Raw genomic sequence first — 19,101 nt, 5'->3', positions numbered from 1 at the left:
CTACAGTTAACTATAGTAAACTATAGTTAACTATAGTATTTTTTTGTTATGGCTACCCAAAAACATTGATAAATCAGAATGACATGTTATAGAAGCGTGTTTTACAAAAGCATTTATCTAGAGGCAATATTTATCCTTGATTTGGAGTATCTTAATCATTGGTGTCAGTGACCTATAATCACTGTGTAGAATCGGACTAGGGTAAAGTGCGCTACCCTAGTCCAAAATGGCGACAGGCAAATACGCTTCGATTATTTGGCACTTAGTTTATGCATTATGCAGGCATACATTATAAAATGGGTGGCTTCATTTTAAAAATTTTATACAGAAGTACGTAACCATAGCAAAAGATTTACATGATCTGCGCTGACAAAAGCTAAATTACGAGTAGGAAATATGATCAAAATTAGGGTATCGCAAATAAACGACTAGGGTAAAGAATTTCTCCAGTGATTAGAGTAAAGCATATGTAAAATGTCATTTTGCTTGTTTCAGAGTTTAAAAAAGCTGTTTAAGCAGACTCAAAATGCACTCTACCTGCAAAATCAAAATTCATTGCACCAAGCACTATGTAATTGAAAAATTCAATTTCTGGAAAAGCATAATGGCGTATTTTTGTTCAAATCAGTTTTTGTTCTTGTTTATAAAACAGTGCTCTGCTGATTTAGATAGGACAAAAAAACTTTTCAAATACATGTGTATATGTATCTACAGATCAATTAAAGTGTCATCAATGAAATGTGAAAATAACGATTGATTGCTTGATTGTATGTTGTTTTACGACCCATTCGAGAATTTTTCACTCATATAGAGACGTCACCATACACCGGTGAAGGGCTTCAAATTTTGACCTTTATTCAGCACTCAGGGCCATTGAGCAGTGAGGGATCTTTATCGTGCCAACGCCTGCCGTGACACGGGGCCTCGTTTTTTAAGGTCTCATCCGAAGGACCCGCAACTTTCACTTCAAAGTGGCGAGCGCATGGAGAAGGAACGGTTGCTACGCATTTTTTATCGACTTAGGTCAGTCGCGGCCGAGATTCGAACTCACGGCCTCCCGATCACGGAGCGAGCGCTTTACCGACTGAGCTACCGTGAACGGTGAAAATAACGAAGAGAAATCATGCTCAAAATTCAATTTAAACAATTCAAATTATGAGCAGAGCAAATACGGACATCTGAAAAATGAAAACATAGGTCTATGGAGGAGTGAGTATACCTTGTCGACCGTTCACACCTGCCGTGTATTCTTTGTCATGTTCAGGTAAATGGAAAAAATGGCATAAGAATTCGTATAAAAGACGTCAATCAACATGTAACGATAGATTCTATTTTCAAACAAGATCATTGTATCAACCATGGAATTTGCAAAATGTTGATTTTAAACGAGATGGTTGATATCCTTGTGTCATTAACTTATTTGTATACTCTCTCTCTCTCTCGATTACTTTTTAGATTGCATAATATACAGAAAATGTTATTTTACTAGCACGTTTACTCTTAACCCTAGATTGAGAAAAACGGACAAAATAAACTTTGCTTTACCTATTGAGAAAACGTTTGTAAACCAGTTAGCCAGGAGTAAGATAAATGCAGATTAATCTGGACTTAGATTCAGAAAAGTTGTGTAATTTTTCCTTTTTTCATAAAAATTGCACATAAGTACTTAAAATATGCTTTACTAGGAAAAACCATTTGGTATTCAACAATTCAATAAATAATTCTTAGAAAATCAGAACACTTAAGTTAAATCTCCTTAGCAACGCATAGAAATTCTTTCCGAACAAAGTGTGCGCTCCTTTGTGATGGAGGTGTTTAGTTCGACTACTGTAGTAGTATTAAATCATATTTGTCAAAATCATATCATTTTGTAAATACACATAGATATTGATAGGACTATGTCGTCATCATTGCACATTGTCTATACATGTACATGTTTCGTTTTGTTAGCGGATTTATGAGATTGATTAATGTTCGATATCTTCATATTTACATTATTACACTTTAAAACAAAATCCATGTTTGCGATCAAGTGTAAAAAAGAAGTCTCTTGCTCTGACCTTCAATTTAACAATAAGATATATTGATGATGTTTTGTCAATAAACAATATTCATTTTCATTCAAACATTTATTCGATATGTCTCATTAAACTCAATAAAAGACACCACAGAGTCTGACACATTGCATGTACATATTTGGATATTTTACTCAAGAAAGAAATTGATGGTGAACTATAACACCTACATGTAAGCTTAAACGTTGATGATAAACGTGATGACTCCAACTCTTCTTTCATCAACTTCCCTTATTTATGTAGCAATAAAACATTATCACCTGCATATAGGGTTAATGTCGCCAGTGGATTCGATCAGCAAGAGCTTGATTTCGTACGGACAATTTCGAAAAACGAGGCAGACTGCTGACGGATAAGTTGATGACTCAAGGGGTATCAACAATTTCGTTTAAAACCAGCATTTAGCAAGTTCTATGGTCAATTAAATGATCTTGTTAGCAAACACATAATGTAGTAAGCTCGAATGTTGACTGACGTTTTCCATATAAATTGTTAGTTCATTATTTTCTTACTGCATTCTGAACACATTTTCCTTTTATCCGATTAAAAGAAAGGGTACGAGGCGGAGGTGACCGATGGAAAGATGTTGCCTACTCCCCCCCCCCCCCTCCATGAGGCACCTGATCTCACCTCTGATGTTTTCAGAGGTCCTTGTTTGCTCTGCTCACAATCTGTATTATTTAAGGACAGATGATTCAAACAATTTTTTTCTTTGGAGGAGACTTAATATCATGTCACCAGTTTTAGAAAAGTGGATAATTCTTTGAATTTTTTTCTCCTTAGACTTGGAGATTGAAATACCTTCCATATTTCCCCCCAAAAGTACACAACTAGAGTAATCATGGTAAAATTGTTAAATCATCATTCATTCTTCAAAAATGTTTCTAAAGGAGCACAGAGTGAACTGATATTACATTTACTCAATAACCTGTTGTATTTTCTTGCATAAAAGAAATGACAAATATTAGTTGATACTTCAATAAAATTACAAATATGGATAAATCACACTCAGTAAAGGTTTACAGGTGAACATAAATTTCAGAATATGTTAGCTTGGTGCTAAAAGTGTAATATAAACTTTAAAATATATATATATATATATATATATATATATATATATATATATATATATATATATATATATATATATATATATATATATATATATATATATATATATATATATATATATATACCAAGACAGGTGAATTTTATGAGGAAAACCAAAATGGTAAAAATCACATAGGCTAATCTTTATCTTTTTGGTTTTCCTCCGCAAAGCAGATATAACTCGAGCAGCATTCCGTTAATGTCGAATACCAACAAATGCCAATCATACATACTAGGATTTTGACTAATTTTCGATGATTTCGCCCAAAGTAGAAATTAAAAGATGAAAAGTAGATTTAGATTTATACAGAAAACAATACTTAAAGTTAAATACAAATAAATTAATTACATCATTATACATATACATGTATATTTATTTAACAATAAAATAATATATGTACATGAAACGGAAAATATAACGTTCATAATAAGAGTAATATTTTGTATGAAAATTGTTTTTATTAAAAGAAAATTACAATCTGTATGACCTCTTTGTTTGAGCAACAGTTCTTAAAGATATACACGCTATATAAACGCGGTTTTTTATGTGAAACAAAATGATTAAATGATTTGAGAAACATGATGTGTAATAAAAAAAATTTACTTTCCACAAAGTTCTACTAAATAAGTCGTTGTAATTACAAAACAATTAAACAAGATCTGCAATTAAGAAGTCAGCCTATATAGACACGCATGTCCGCGGGAAATCATAGACAACGAAGTACGTTGCATTTTGACTACTATTCTGAATAAAAGTTAATATCTGTCATTACAGAGTAGATGGTTAATAATGGTTGTTTTCAAAGATAAGTATCTTTAAACATAAAACGTATGCCATCCATGTCAAAAGCTATTTTGTATACCAAACGGCCTACCTCGTTTTCCTGACGCCATTTTTGTTTATCAATCTAAAAGTAGCGACGGTGTCACATGATGCATGAATTTAATTATATCATTACTTTCCTAGTAGGATAATAAATAATTATAATTTGAGATCTTTATAATGCGTCATTTCCAATTGTGTAATTTACAATATTTCCGTAACTTTATTTGGTAAACAAAATAAATAAATTTCCAACTATATTTTTAACTGACGCAAGTTATAGCGTGTATATCTTTAAACATTTTCGAGAAAGCCTTTTCCAACTTTACTAATTGTATAAAGCAGTAAAAAATCAAAATTGTGCACAATCAGGTTGTAGAATAAATAACTTTACCCTAGTCTCGAAAAAACTTCACCATAATCGTAAATAGCTCGTTCAAAAACTTTATCCTAATCTTCAGCAAAACTTTGACGTTCATTTTCTTTTAAAGCACGTTAAAGTTGAAAACAATCTCTACGCGAATATGTAAAACTGAAGCTGCCCAACAAATTGGTGCAAAATAAAGAAAAACATTTACGCTAGAAATCACCAATATCTGTACGAGAAAATTTGAAGCGTCCTTACCTATCGCCATCTTGGACTAGGGTAACGCACTTTACCCTAGTCCGTTTCTACACAGTGTATAATAGATGACCCCATCTTAAATTTTATCTGCGTTTAATCAGATGCAATAATGTCAACGTCATTTTGATTGTTTACTGTTTGCCTTTGATCCCTGAAATTTCAAGAAAATATTTTTATCAATTACTATTACAACTTCAAAGTTAAATCTAACTATGATGTTAAAGAATCAACTCTATAAGTACCGGGTAATTGATCGGTAAGATCGAATCAAATGTATCATTCTAATTTCAAATATAAACTTGCAAACATGATTATTAACCTGATAACATGGGTGTAAATATAATTGAGTATGGTAAATATGTACAACTCTCTTCAGTATTTGTTTTTCACTCTGCTATTATATATACTTAGGAGTGTTCAAGGTTTTTTTGTTATTTTCTGATTGGGCTAATTTATTTGTACATCATATGTTCAGAACAAAAAAATGTTTTGACATTTCTTTCATTTAATTAATCACATTTAAATTATTTCCTCCTTGAATATTAAAGTTGTAACAGGAAAGGAGAAATTGAACGTCATGGACTCAACGATGAATTGAATCCCGGACCCCTGCATCACTAGTCAGATGCTCTTACAACTAAGCTACCAAGGACGATGTCCACGACCAAAACCATTAAAAGGAACATGAGCAGCAATTTCCGTGTCGGAAATTTTATTGTGAAATTGTCTTTCGTTTACAGAAAAAAAAACAGGTTTATGTGTTTTTGTTATTAATATCAGAGTTAGAAAAAACTCTTTAGAGACTCTGATTAACCCAAAATAATATCATTGCATGGTTTCAATAAAATGAGATTGATTGATATTGTTTTACGCCAAGTCGGCAATATAATAAATAAAATAAGAGACTAACTACCACTGCTAACTGTTTAGAGCATCCTCTAGCAGACGATACTAGTATTGACAACTGAATTATTTAGGGGAAAAACATGCCTGGAGTATGTCTGTTCGTCCAACTGTCGTTCTATTCGTTCGTCTGTCCAAATGTAAACATTTTAATATGTATTTTGCCTTCTCAACCAGAACCACTGGACCAATTTCAACCAAACTTACCACAAAATCTCCTTCGGCACAGGGTATTCAAGTTTGTTCAAACAAAATGCCACGCCTTCTTGTAATAGAGGATAATCAACAAAAGGTCAAAATAGATGGGTGTCTAAAACAAATCATTTTCTCAAGCACCACTGGGCGAGAAAATCTGAAACGTATGAAAGCTTCCTGATATAGTCCAGATTTAAGTTTGGTCAGATAATTGCCCATGGGGGTAGGGTAGAACAATCATAAAGATTCAAAGTTTAACGTTGGAATATATTTTAGAGTCATCCAAGCAAGGTGCATTATTATTTTTCAGAAATTATGAGAAATTTGAAAAATAAAATGGTCTGAATCTTTTTGTTATAATAGAAAAAAACAAGTGGAAAGTTTGTACCCCCTCTCTCTTGCCTCTCTTGGATGTCCACAAAACATTTCTAATAGGAAGAAAACAACATCATACTGGACAAAAAATATTTTTATTCATAATTAGCACTAGGGCGTACACTCCTAAAAGTTCTTAATGATTCATTTTTGGTAAACACTTTTTAAATCAGTTAATTAACCATAGGTTAAGACTCAAACAGTTTGATAATTCTGTCACCCAGTTTAATATTATAACAAGTACAAATGTCATGTATCTCGTGCCTTTTCATTTAGCAGATGATTATTACTTTTATTACACGGAACAAAATCATTTCTGGCGACATACGCCGAAGTCAATGCGTTATTATGTAACTGAAAAATATATACATATCAAGGTATTTTTGAGATGTATATTTTAGGTAAGTACTCATATAGCATGACTCAAAATCGCAAAGAAAATAGGGGGTCAGTGTGCTTCTTACCGACCAATGGTAGTGACTTTTTTGCACTTAAATTTGAACTCCTTGGTTTATCACTTTAATCTTTATTATATTTTATCAGATGTAATCAGGGCAATAAATATAATCTTATTTTACTCAAAGAAGTTTAAATAATATTTATCACTGAACAAAGCATGCAAATTAATACGCATAAATTATTGTGTGACCTTTTTTGCACTAAAAAGTATCATATCTGGGATATTAAAAATCTAAATAGGCAACAAAATATTTTCCTGTATCAAACTTTTCATGGCTTAAGTGCTGATTGGTTGGAAGTATCGCGTAGTTTTAAATTATGGGGGGGGGGGGGGGGAGTTTGGGTCAGTGATGTAAATTTCGAGATATTGGTCAAAATATGCGATTTTGAGGCAAAAAAAACAGTGTAAATTTTATCTTGACTTCTTTGATATATATCTTCATTTTTCGGTAAAGACTGTTGAGTGAATGTGTGAAATTTGTTCTGAAAATATATATAAATTGAGACCTGTATTTAATATTCCAAGCATATAATAACGGAAAATATTCTCGGGGTAAAAACAAGTGGGGCCTAAGTTCGAAGATATTAAATTAAACAAATGTGTAGCTTTGTTGAATTTTCTTCGCTTTAGGGCGAATGTATTTTTCGTCCGCTACAAAAAAATAGCCCCCCACAAATCTTGCTACTTTATGACTTTGTGAGCAGTTTTTTAAATTGAATGTTGTTTAATTTGCATTGTTTGATTCAAATATGTTATAAAAATTGAATTGTAATAAATAGTTTTGAAATTATAGGTTCTGACTGAACCTTTCTATTAAAAGCTGACGGGTGACATGCCTCAAGGATGGGTAAAAATTTTAATGTGCCTTTTTTTTTTAAATTTCTTAGATATCTGTGGAACATAACATTGGAATGAAATAGATCTACAAGGTAGACAAACTCTGAGTAGTCTTATCTTGTCATCATCAGAAATGATATGCTTTAACGATTGAATGGGTGTGGGAGTCTCAGATTCGTTAAATTGGCTGTTTCACTGAACTATTGTTCCTGGGCGCTTGAAAAAGTGTATATATTTAATGATAACGTAGCACAACGCACAAAGAACATGAATAAATTGAATGATTAAAAATGTACGACTTCTGCATAAACATCACATGAACTTATTGAAGGTAAATAAACGAGTCTCTCTCTCTCTCTCTCTCTCTCTCTCTCTCTCTCTCTCTCTCTCCTGAATAAAACGGTATGATCCGAATACACCATCATTGTTCTATAATGATAAATGCTTCGAATTTTTTTTGTAGAGAAAAATTTGTATGGAAATGTAATTTGTAATTTTGATGAAAGTTTAAGTAGTAAATAAAAGACAAATAACAGGAAATTAAATATTTATTATTATTAATTAACTTTGTACAATACAATCTTTCTTGTATAAAAAAGGGTTTGTTCTTAATTTTTTCTTTACAAAAAGTTTCTAGAAGTATGTGAAAACTGACATTTAAGCAAAATAAGCAGATATAATCTTTCTTCAGACAGCAATACCTTCAAATTCTGTTTTGTTTTTTTTTTGGTTTTGTTTTGTTTTGTTTTGTTTTTTTGTTTTGTTTTGTTTTTTATTTTGTCTTTTGTTTTTTGTCTTTTTTTTTTTTGTTTTTTGTTTTTTTTGTTTTTTTGTTTTTTTGTTTTTTGTTTTTTTTTTTTTTTTGGTCGCACAAAATTGTTTCCCATAATAAAGCATGGACTTTGCCATTAAACTCGATAACGATGGAACTCATTTTCTTAACACACCTCTAATGAAAGTCTTATTAAATTTTATTCGGTGTTATAGAAGGAGTTGCAGATAAGAAATATGGGTAGATCATATATTATAGAAAAAAGGTAGTTTCCATGTTTTCCTATGAGAGACCCAAAATATGTCCTATCGAAACGTAAAATAGGAGACGCACAATGTTACTGTGTAATAAAGATTTTGTTAAAGTTTAATTAAATGCATTCAGTGGGGTAGGAGTTGCAAATAAGGGATGGATACCTCCAGGTGTAACGGATGGACGTCGTGATGAAAGGACGTACGAGCGGACACTCCCATCACTATATATCTCTATTTAACCTCCCTTTTCTAGCGGGAGTATAATATATGTAAATATGTGATCATATGAAAGGGAACATATTGTAAACCTTTACTCATAATAGATATTTTTAAAAAGTGAGATTATTACAATCCCACGCTCCCGACTGTCATTATTGTACCCAATACATTTATTTTTGAAAAAAACAGTTTTACTGGACAACAATTCATTTATTTCAAAATTAACACTTACGCCTTTTACTATTCAGAACTTCTTAATGATTCATTTTTTATAAACGCTATTACCATTAAGTTGTCATCAGTCAAGTCCTTGCATTATAAAGGGTCAGTTATATCCACATATGCAGTATGATATTTTGTTTTCAAATCCAATCAATTCAGTTGGACAAGGTAATTGTATACGACAGAAGGTTGCTTTGTGTCTTTTCTGTGACATTTCATTGGCTTTAAATACAGGGAGATGTTTTTAACAGTATTATTAAGTGCCGGGATAATTTCAGAAAATTGCATAGAAATTATCAAAATATAAAATCGATTACGTAACAAAATTCTCCTGCAAGCAATGTTTTTCCTTAATTTGAATTAAGCAAATTATTACATAAAAGGCTTCACGTCTTTCATATCAAGAGAAGGGATGTTGCTTTAAAATAAAAAGTTGTAATTCCACTTGAAAAGATTGTCATTAAAACAAACGTACAATACCCAATTTCAACATAAATGAATTTTAGTTTTTTGTTTTCTGGTCTTTTTAAATTAAATAATGGTTAATTCTTACAAATGTAGGTCTTATCTGTTTATTATACTGTCATAATATTTTTATTTATGGTCAGATAATTGCCATTTGAGAACTCAATAAAAAACATTCCCACCGTACATTATTGAATCTTAAATGAAAGATTTGGATATTGTGTTTCAGTGACACGTCCTGAAAACAAGTCTGCAAGTTCCTTCCAAGGTTTAACTTTTTTGCAAAACTAAACTTAATACAAATCGCAAAGAGAAGCATTCTCCAATTCTACATCGATTAGTGCACAAATATATCAATAACAATATGTCCTCCTTTATAACTTTATAACTAGTACCACAAACATTAGCATTATTTCAAATGAAAAAGTAATTTTTAAAACATTCTAATGAAGATTGTCTTATTTTTACATTCTTCCTACTCTACTAACTTTTGAATTAAACAATGAGTACAAATTATGAGGATGTATTCATTTCATATCATACATAGTTAGGGGTAGACAATATGTTCCCTAGAACAAAATGTATTTTTTTTAAAAAAAAATAAAAATTTAAATGTGAGATATGATTTGGAGAATCTTTTATGCACTCAAACTCATTTAACTTATTTAATTGAATGTTTCATAATGAAGCTTGAAATTGCAATCTTCTCATGCAACATTTTTTCATTTCATACATCTCAATATGATGCAAGGTTTACTTGTCGGGGTGGGGTGGGGGGGGGGGGTCTTCAAAACGGTCCGTCAAAAGTCGACATTTGCACGCAATAATAGTACAAAAGACAAATACATTTTTAAGGAAAGCAAATTTCCTTTAATCTTGCTTTGTATCCATGCTTATCAATACGATATGAAATTGGAAATAATCTGATGTCTTGAAATGAAAGCACAAGCTTTTTACACTATGTATTATATAACAATTGAAGTTAAAAGAAAAACTAAAATACTGTATACGTATAATACACACAATTTTTTCAAGTGTCTGGATACATGTACCTGTAGTTCTTATCCTAAACTATACCTTTTCAATTTTCAATTAGAAAATGCACAACTGGTGCTTTTATTTGCGGTTCCTGAAAATATATTTGAGATTTGATAATTTTCCCTATATAATATTATTAACTATGATGATGATCTTTGAAAAAAATACCATTGGTTTAGAAACTTCACTTTTGAATTAGAGATATTTCTGTGAGTGTTTCCAATAACTTAACGGCTGATTTTCAGAAGCTGTATTTTTTTATATTTTCTTTTATTCTTTTGGACATCAATAGCAGGTAAAGATTACAGTAGTACGAGGGGCATTTGAAAAGTTCTGAGAACTGGTTGATAAAATATTAACCATTTCACGGAAGTTAATAAGTTTGATACCATTGAAAAGAGCTAGAAAATTTGCATTTATATTGACGTAATTTTCTTACATTTATGACCTAATAACTCCAAAAATGACGTCAGAATCTCGAATGTTTGGCATACTGAAAAGGATTGAAAAAGTGCTCTCAAAGGCTTATTTGAAATGATATTTGAAAGAAAATTTGCATGGAGGTAGAGTAAGACTGTAAGAATGGGGCGGTAAATCAGCAATTCAATATTTTAATTTTTTTTGCTTGATTGATAAGCACGGTAATGTTATCTTAGGCGTTCATAAAAGATTTTTATTTATATGACATAGCTGGATTTTCAGTCAATTATTTAGCTCTCCACTATATTAAATAAAAGATATTCTGTATAAAACTGATGTGTAACAATGCTGTTTTCCACAAATGTATCTTGAGTATCAGGACCCTTACCGTTTACGAATAAGACGTACAAAAGTCTTCCCCCGGACTTGTTTCTGTGCGTATTTTTTCATATTATTTCAACTTCGGCGATCCAAAACTTACCATTCTTTTTGACTTATGACTCAAAAAATACACCCGAGTTCCATTACCATGTACAATCTTATTTATTTTCCATGATTTAAAAAGTTCGAACATATCGAGTTACAGTGGGGTCAGAACTACACCGGTGCCATTTTGGTTTTTACGAGAAAATATAAGACACCCTTAGCTTAACCTCTCTTGAGCTTTAATCGTTCCCGCAAAATTGGTTAAAACACCTGACGAATTAATGCCAGCAAACTCTGTAACACCATCCACTATTCTCCTGTGATTGTCAACTTTGTGATTTTCTCACAGCAACGTCTTTTTTTACCCAATATTTTGCGCGAGATTCGATAGTAACATGTTACGTTTGACACATTCTTAAACCATCTCAGAACTATAGGAGCCCCTGAATATAAGTTCATATGATAGACTGTAGTCTACGTAAACATTTTTCCAACTGGCAGTTGTGTCCGTTAGCGTGCATCCGAGTAATGAACAAAACTGGACTTTAAAATTTTACTTCACTGAAATTGTGTCTCTTGTTACGTCATTTTTATGGTCAGTATGCTAGACATTCGAGATTCTGACGTCATTTTCGGAGTTATTAAATAATAAAAATTACAATGTGACGTCACAATATGTGTATATTTTTTTGATCTGTCCAATGATATCAAATTCAGTAATTTTCCTTAAATGGTTAATATTTTATCAACCAGTTCTCGGAACTTTTCAAATGCCCCCTCGTAATAAACGCTATAAGCGCTTTACCAAAATTTGTGAAATCATGGCCTCATGATAAAGGGTTCGAGTGTTAGGGTGGGGCTGTATTGATAGTTTAGAGAAAATGCATATATTCTTGATTATCACTGACTTATTAAACTTCTTCTCCCCACTTATATATTAAGCAGACAAACCTAGTGCATAGCTATAATGAGCAATGGTACTTCTTCAGAATTGTGAAATTCGTGGCCCTTGGGTCAGGGTTCTGGTGGTAAGGGCTCTATTGATCATATAGTGAATATGCATTAACTATTTGAAAATTTTTCTCTGCTCCTGGGTATTTTGACAACAAACTTAGTGCATGGTTTTGATAAGCAAGGGTGTCCCGACCCAAATTGCGCATGTCATGGCCCCATGGTCTTGGGTTCTGGTGTTAAGATGGGGCTCTATTGATCATACATGTACATTGAAAAGCATTAATTCTTTAAAAATCTTCTCTTCTCCTGGGCATCTAATAGACAAACCAAGTATGATGTGATAAACAAAACTGCCTCTACCAAATTCGACTTAGTAAGGGGTCTGGTGCTTGGGCGAGCCTCTATGTATCGTTCAGGGAAAATACCTTTGAAATGCATATAGTGTGACCCGTTTCTGTCTGTCTTTCCATCCTTCTGTCCATTCATTTTCCTGTCAAAACAGTTTTCCAGATTTTGCTATGCTTGCAGATTATATTTACCTGCTATTAATGTTTGAATTAATATTGATCAAGTTTGAGTAAAACATTTATTTAGCCAGTTGGCACTTTATCTGAATTATGACCGAAATAATTATGACCCTAGCGCTTTTTTTTTTTATTTTATTTCCACTTTCAAAGGAATTGTTTATCTTTTTACTCACTCATGAAAGTTAATTACTGTGAATAATATCATACTTTGTAAGTGTTTATGTTATTTAAACAGCGGGGGGGGGGGGGGGGGGGAGGCCAAATGATTAGAAGAAGAGAATAAAAGCTGTACTTAATGTTAGAGTTAAGATCACACTATACTATTGTTGTGGTGTGAAAAACTGCAAATAGCTTATAACTGACTGAAGAGAGATAACTATTATTTTGAAGCCAAAAGTCAAAGATAGAGTAATTAAGAAATTCATGTATTTTTATCTTTGTTATAACTTTAAAACAAAGATGTCTTAGATGTATGGCGCATTTTTTTATCATGTCTCAAAGTTTAGCTTAGATCCTGCATGAAGTTCATCACATCAAAGGCACAGAGTATATCAAAAGTCAATTTTTTTTGGGGGGGGGGGGCTATAATAAGTATAAAATTTATAAATAGTAAAGAAAACATTAAAAATTTACTCATAAAAGGTTTTTTTCGAAGAAGTGTTGACAATCCCACACTCTCGCCTCTCATTAATGTACACAAAACATTCATTTCAAAAAAAAGCAAGTTTCACTGAACAACAACATATCTATTTCATAAATTAAATAACACTTATGACTTACACTATTGATTCATTTTTTTCTATAAACTCTATTAACAATAAGTTGTCATCAATCAAGTTCTTGCATTGCAAGGCGTATATACGGTATTCAAATTTTTATTATCCACACAACTCAAAATTTAAGAAATATTAACAAACACACATATTTATTTATAAATTACTGCGTTAGTTGGTATGAGAACTATTCATATGAATTATACAAATCATTATAGAAAGACTTGCTTTAAAAATATCACAAATGCTTAATTTCTTTTTCAGCTTTTTTTTTTTCAGTTATATCTACATATTTAGTATGATATTTTGTTTTCAAGTCCAATAAATTCAGTTTTAAGGACAATATAAATGTATACGACAGAAGGTTGATTTGTGTGTTTTCTGTGTCATTTCATTGGCTGTCAATACGGAGATGTTTCTTTACAGCATCATAAAGTGCGAGAATATTTTCAGAAAGTTACACAGGAATTATCAAAATATAAAAACGATTACGTAACAAAACTCTCCTGCAAGCATGTTTATCCTTAATTTGAATCAAGGAAATTATTAGTTAATTTTATTTCCCAGAAAGAGGACATAAGCAATTTTTATTTAAATTTCCATCTTACCTAGATCCATTAATGATATGATAAACAAAATGACCTTTTTATTTCATCCATTACCTGACATGAGATACAGCATGTGACCAAGAAGAGTAGAAACTTACACTTTTTCTCGATTTGCAACATCAATGAAAAGTAATGTGGGCAGATTCATGGAAAGGTCATTTGGATTATATCAAACCGCTACTAGAACAATAATTTTCATAGAAATAAATTGGATTTTTTTTCCAAAATGATACCGCCGATGAACTTGATGGGTTTTTTCCTTGACTTCCTTTTCTTTTTAGGTTACCTGATTTACGTAGGCGATTACTGGTATTTTTTTAAATCTGTTGTCGTTCATTGTTCGTCGATCCTGAACTTCTGAACATTTTCAACTTTCTCTCTGGAATGGCAGAGCCAATACCAATCCATTTTGTATATAGGAATCTATAAGTAGTGGAACAAAAATTGTGAATTTCACGATCCCTGTCATCCAAGGGCGCTGATCAGGGATGGGCCAAAACCATCTAAATTAATTAATGCATTTTTTATAAATATATTCTTGCTTTCTTTTGGACATCAAGCTGATAAGCTTTTCGTATGATTGTGGTTAATAATAAGCGCAATGAGTGCTTTACCACATTTGTGAAATTCATGGCCTAAATCATCGATTAAGGGTTCAATTAATAGGGTGGATCTCTATTGATAGTTTAGTGAAAAGGCATATATATTCTTGAAAATTTAAACTTTTTCTCCCAATTCATATATTAAGCAGACAAAAATATAGTGTATAGTTATAATGAACAATGATGCTTCTTCCAAAATTGTGAAATTCGTGGCCCTTGGGTCAGGGTTCTTGTGTAAAGGTGGGGTTCTATTGATCAATTAGTGAAAAAGCGTTAACTATTTTAGTTTTTTTTTCTCTGCGCCTGGATATTTAACAACAAAACATTCAATGCATGGCTTGATGAGCAAGAGTTCCTTAACCCAACTTGCGAGTTTCGTGGCTCCATGGGCTAGGGTTGGGCTCTATTCATCATTCATTGAAAAGCATTGTTTGGCACCCCTACAACGTTGTCCTTGACCCCTCCATTGCATAAGCTGCTGCATAAGCGCTTTCAATTCCTGAATCTCCGAATTGAGTTTATATACTTAGTTCTGTGTCTTTGCCAGTATTTTGCTTACCAAAGGCATCTGAATCTACTTCTCTAACCATCTTATTCCATTTCCGGTTCTCTTTTTCTCTGCTCTCATTCACGCATCAAGCTCTACAGCAATCTGTAATGTTTCATCAAAGGTCACAGCTGGCCGTGCATGCAGAATTTCAAAGGGGCTTCGGACTCTCAGAGTTCAAAAAGCTGTCTTTTGCCAAAATATCTAAGCATCTCTTGTGGTGCCTTTGAGTAAGCCAAGGTGACTAGTCGTCTTATTGCTTGTTCCAGCTCTAACAGTGATTCCTTTGGTTTCCTCTGTCTCATTCGCAGCTCAGACTTGTAGAGTTCTTCAATATTCGGTGGTGCAAAGCGCTTTTCCAGTGCACTAACAAGCTCCTTTTAATGAGCTTTCTTCTCCGAGCTCAAATTACTTAAGACTTGTTAAGCTGCGTCTCTGAGACATACTGCCAAGAAAAGACATCTTTCTTTCTCCTTCCATTCTTTGGTTCTGCGCAGTACTCAAAATGAACCCTGAAATCCATCCATGGCGATGTGTTGTCAAAAATTTAAAGTGCTTTTTTTGGCCTGTGAAACTGAACACCTTTAGATATGGCTGGGCGGTGCATCACGATTTTCTTTTGTGTTTTAACTCTTTTGTAATAGCTTGATTACTTTCTATTTTTGCAATTGTCTCAACAACAGCCTATGTGCCTTTGTATACATGTACTCTCTTCACTCGGTTTTCCTTCCACTTTAGCGTCTGTCATTTTTTGGAATCTTCTTGTTCGCGTATAACTTCATTTAATTAGTGTCGCTAATAGATCATCTTGTAACATTTCTATTGACTGTCTATTTGTTTGTATCTTTCTTATCTTGTTTCGTAGATACTTTAAATGATAGCGTTCATCCTAATTTTGTTTCTGACTTTGTTGAAATTGGATATTCGTTATCCTGTATATTGTTGGACCCAGGTATGATCCATCCATTGTCGGCGTACTCCCCTTGATTGAACCATACTTCTCGGCATACGACTACCTAACGGCGTGTGCAACATGCTCGCACCTCTATGCGATCGAACGCATTTCTTCGGGCAAAAATAAAGATTCTCATAATCCCAAGACAACTTTGAAGGACTCTCTTCTTCCACCATGTTGATGTGCACTCCCCCCCCCCCCCCCAATATTTTCCCAATTCTGTTTTTTCTTTGTCTTCACCTCCTAATGCCTTTATGTATGAAGGCTGATAGTTTCTAATGCCACCGCTGCGACCAATTTGTTACGGGATTTGTTTGCTTTATTAATTTTTAGAAATAAAAGATGGTACGTTCATGTGATTTAATATGAATGTCAATCGTTCAAACAAAAATGGCGTCAGCGCTGCACAATCTTAATATTCCTGTAACCTTAATTAGGTTTAAGAACTATTTCCTGATCAGCGTTTTCTTTGCACTCGAACGGGACGTAAAACAACATACAATCAATCAATCAGTCTTTGCAATTTTAAATTTCTACTTTTATTCATAAAATAACTCCAGTTTAATTAATTGAACTATAACATGAGTATTCTTAGAATTCAATGAAAACGACATTAATTCTTCTTAACATCACGTCAAACATCAGTGAGAGCGCACGGTCCGTGATCGGAAGGTCGTGTTTTCGAATCACGACCGCAACTGACCTAAGTCGATAAAAGATATGTACTTCGCCAAGCGCTAGCGATCGGCACTTTGAACTGAAAGTTTGGGGTCCTTCGGACGAGACCTTAAAAATACAGGCCCCGAGTCGCGGTAGGGATTGGCACGAAAAAGAACCGTCAGTGCTCAATGGCCCTAAGTGCCGAGTAAATGTCTAAATTTGAAGCCCTTAACCGGTATATGGTGACGCTCTATATAAGTGAAAAATTCTCGAACGGGATTCAATCAATCAATCAAACATCAGTGTTTGTAAACATTTTACCGGGTGTTCAATTAGTTTACTCTGCACACATCAGAGCACGGACTGACAATACTAGTGTGTGGTTTTGCTTTCTCACATCTATTCTGAATTTTCTGAATGATAGTTTTTAATTTTTTTCATTAATACACAACAAAATTTCAACTTTTTTTAAGTTTACGTATTGAAGGTCACAAATGCAATGATATATGTGCCAATCAAACGCGCCCAGAAATTCGTAGTTTAATAATTTCCAGATAAAAGAAGTTTGTAAACACGCTTTTATTATATTTCGGTGTGAAATGCTCTAGCAACATATAATTGTATAAATCATGATACACAAAATGTGTTAGAAAATATTAACTTCAAATCTGTGTCTATGCCTTAATTTTTAACCACTCCCAAGTTTATATTCGGTGATCTGGATTTATCCGATCCTGGAAGTTCATGCCATTCAGAACCGCCGCCTTTAGAGAGTCTGACAGAAGTTCAGAGTTGGTCGAAGTGGTACTTTAATTCATTTTGATTATTTATTCACTAATGTATCTCAGTATGGAATATTTTTTATGATTATGAATGCTAACTTCCATTCCCTTTCTACTGGACGAATTACATGCAATCTAACTAAGCTGTCATGTACTTGACTTTCACAAAATTTTGTTTTCTGTCAGCGGCTGTTTGTATGAGGCGCCGTTTTTCTATTTTTTAGGTATTTTCTGATATCAGAAAATGATATCCTGATATCAAAAATTCAATTGCCTGATATCAAAAATTCAATTTCTTGATACATCAAGAATTATTTTTTGATACCAAGTCATTCAAGAATTATTTTTGGATATCAAGAATTATATTTGGATATCAAGAATTCTATTTTTGATATCAGAAAGTACTTCAAAAATACTAAAATGACACCTGATATGTTTGACTGTTGCAGCAGGTAGCATAGATTGCTTTTGCTGTGTACACAGGAGAGGAGAAAAATGCGACAAACGAGACCGAGTTTGAACCCAGACCCCCTGAATCTCCAATCAGGTGCTCTACTAACTGAGCTATCTTGCCACGATCGAACCTGTCTGACCACCACATTCCTCCTTCCTTAAAGGTCCTCCCCCCCCCCCCCAAATACACCAACCCAGATTCCTCTCCTGCAGGTCCCCCCACCCACCACATTGTGGTCACAGGACCAAATGTAACAGGAGAGTTGAAAATGTGACAGACCAGACCAGGATTTGAACCTTTGTCCCCTGAATCGCCAGTCAGGTGCTCTTCCAGCTGAGCCATCTGACTACCCGCAGTTGAACCTGTCTGACCATCATAGTTGGAAGCGGTGGAATATATGTCTGATTTTAAAAAAAGAGACCCTTACCTATTGATTTTTAGCTTAAAAGTCAAGGTTAGAAATCATTATATTCCATTAAATCCGAGTGAAATTTGATTCACGAAAGCCAACAAATAGAAAAAATGTTACCATGTAGCACTTGAATTTTGGTAACATGGCTACAAAAAACTGTGGAATTTTAATCCATCCCTCTTTTTATCAAATTACAGGGAGAAACCACATTTTCTGTTAAGACCAGAATTAAAATATGACATACTTCAGAACAGTGCCAGACTATACTTCTGACTTCTGCCCCTACATTGAACCCTGTGAACTGTTACTCATACTAATGGCAAGTGTTTTTAAATGTCAAGACACATAAAACAATACTGAAGCTACTGCAAATTTTGATACCTTTAAAAGTGCTACACCTGTAATTGGTATTCATTTATTAATAACTATCATTGTATGTATTGTATATCAATTCTGCTTGATTATAGTCTGTATACCTATATATGATGGGTAATTTCTGCAATTCCAAATTTTTGTAACTTCAGTATGCATGTAGACAGTATATTCATCATTTTACAGTTTTTTAGACTCTAGTCAATCTACAATACCAAAGAAGTATAAATCTGAAA

This window comes from Saccostrea echinata, unplaced genomic scaffold, assembly GCF_033153115.1.
Source record: "Saccostrea echinata isolate AGI-Se365-2 ecotype Australia unplaced genomic scaffold, CSIRO_AGI_Sech_v1 ptg000029l, whole genome shotgun sequence".
Classification (NCBI taxonomy): domain Eukaryota; kingdom Metazoa; phylum Mollusca; class Bivalvia; order Ostreida; family Ostreidae; genus Saccostrea; species Saccostrea echinata.
The sequence above is the reverse complement of the archived record's forward strand: the minus strand, read 5'-3'. Positions refer to the sequence as shown.